We start from the raw sequence: 1,983 nt of genomic DNA on the forward strand, positions 1-1,983 counted from the left end.
CCAGACTGTGAGAGGGCACAGGGGCCGGGCTGGGACTCCCCCTTCCCCCCCCGAGTGCACAAATTTTTGTGCACCAGGCCTCTAGTCATGTTATAAAAGTAGTAATTAATAATGCCTATTAATACTTGGAACTACTCAACAACTTACAACACAGTTAAGTTTATGATCTCGTTTCTTCCTCCCGGATACTACCGTGGGCCTTGACTTACGAGTTTAATTCGTTCCGTGACCGAGCTCGTAACTCAAATTACTCATATGTCAAATCAAAAAGTGAACGAGTGAGACAGGTGATGCTGGGCTGATGTTGTGGCGTTCACTGTGACGTTCGCTGCGCCAACTAGCGGTGGGGTATCTGAAGCTGGCTCGTAACCCGAATGTTAGCTCGCAACTCAAAGCAAAAAATAGGCGGAGAGACGGCTCGTATCTCGAAAAACTCATTAGTCGGGGCACTCCTAAGTCAAGGCCCCACTGTACTTCCAATCAACACATCACGGGTGAGGAACTGGCCCAAGAAGCCTGGAGCAATTGCAGCTAGTACACCCCGGCCTCGGAGACTAGAACTTCAAGTCTTAGAATTCCCAACCCGGCTCCTCCCCAAACAAGGGGAAGCTTTAGAAAGGAACAAGGGAGTGGGATGAAGCAAAGACTTATTTCAGGACCAGACGAGCGTGGAACGGCTGGGGAGAGCCTTACTCGTTCTGGCCACCAGATGGCGAAGGCTGCTCGCCGGCCAGAGGAGACGCCCGACTGCAGCCCCGAGCCGGGACAGCGCGAGTCCCAAGGCCAAGGGCAAGTCGCGGGGTCCTCCTTCCCGCCCACAGCGCAGGGGAAGCTGAGTCGAGCCTAAAACGACAGAAGTTACTGTTCGAGCCTTGCTGCCGCCACAAGAGCTTGTAGAAGGAAGTTTCGGGATTTTTAAGGAGCCGGGAATGGGGGGGCGGGGTGGGGTTAAAGTTGGGGGTGCACGCCCTGCTGCCCCAAATAAGCAGCGACGCCCCGCTTCGCCGGCGGTCTGGGACCAGCAGAAGCTGGGATCTTGGGGGAGCGTCGCTGAGGGCCTGCTGCGTACCTGGCGCAGCCAAATCCTTGCCCTGGCAAACTCATGCGCGCCCTCCGCGACGCGAAAGGATAACTAGGGCCGATGGAGAAAGGGGGGAGAGGGATGAATGCATGGCCAGGAGAAGTTTACTTTCCCTTTAAGTCGTAATAAGGAAAAATTCGGTGGTCACCAAGATCAGAGTCCCTATTTTTTTTTTTTAATAAAGTTTAACTTCTGGCTGATACGAACCGCTCAGGTCCTGCGCGGGGTGAAGAGGAACTCCGTGCCGGGTGCGCGCGGGCGGGAACTCCAGAGAACCCCAAATGTATGCGCCGGGCCCAGGTTTCTGCAAGTCGCAGGATGGAGCCCGACCCCCGATGGAGACAGGCGCAGGTGGATGGATTCCTCGGGTTCGAGTCCCCCAAGGTGGACCTGCGGGGCTCGCGTACTAGAAAGTCTAAAGTGGAAGGATGGGGACGCCACAGAATGGGACTCAGCCGGGCTCACCAACATAGTTTTGCCAGCTGCTTTTTAAAAGAGCCTCCGAGGATGCCGAGATCTCCGCGAGATGAAAACCAAACTTTTGAAGTCTGCGTGCAGTATAGTGGGGGACATCGGGGGTGTCGGCGGGAAAGGGGAGTGGAAAATGAATTATTTTAATTTTTATCTCCACTGGGGCTCAATTTCGATTAAAATCAAGAGAGGCGCGGGAATGTGTTTATGCAGAGCGTTTCCATGACACCTGCATACGAGATCTCCAGATGAAAACCAAACTTTTGAAGTCTGCGTGCAGTATAGTGGGGGACATCGGGGGTGTCGGCGGGAAAGGGGAGTGGAAAAAAAATTATTTTAATTTTTATCTCCACTGGGGCTCAATTTCGATTAAAATCAAGAGAGGCGCGGGAATGTGTTTATGCAGAGCGTTTCCATGACACCTGCATAAT

This window comes from Myotis brandtii, unplaced genomic scaffold (assembly GCF_000412655.1).
Source record: "Myotis brandtii unplaced genomic scaffold, ASM41265v1 scaffold54, whole genome shotgun sequence".
Taxonomy (NCBI): Eukaryota; Metazoa; Chordata; class Mammalia; order Chiroptera; family Vespertilionidae; genus Myotis; species Myotis brandtii.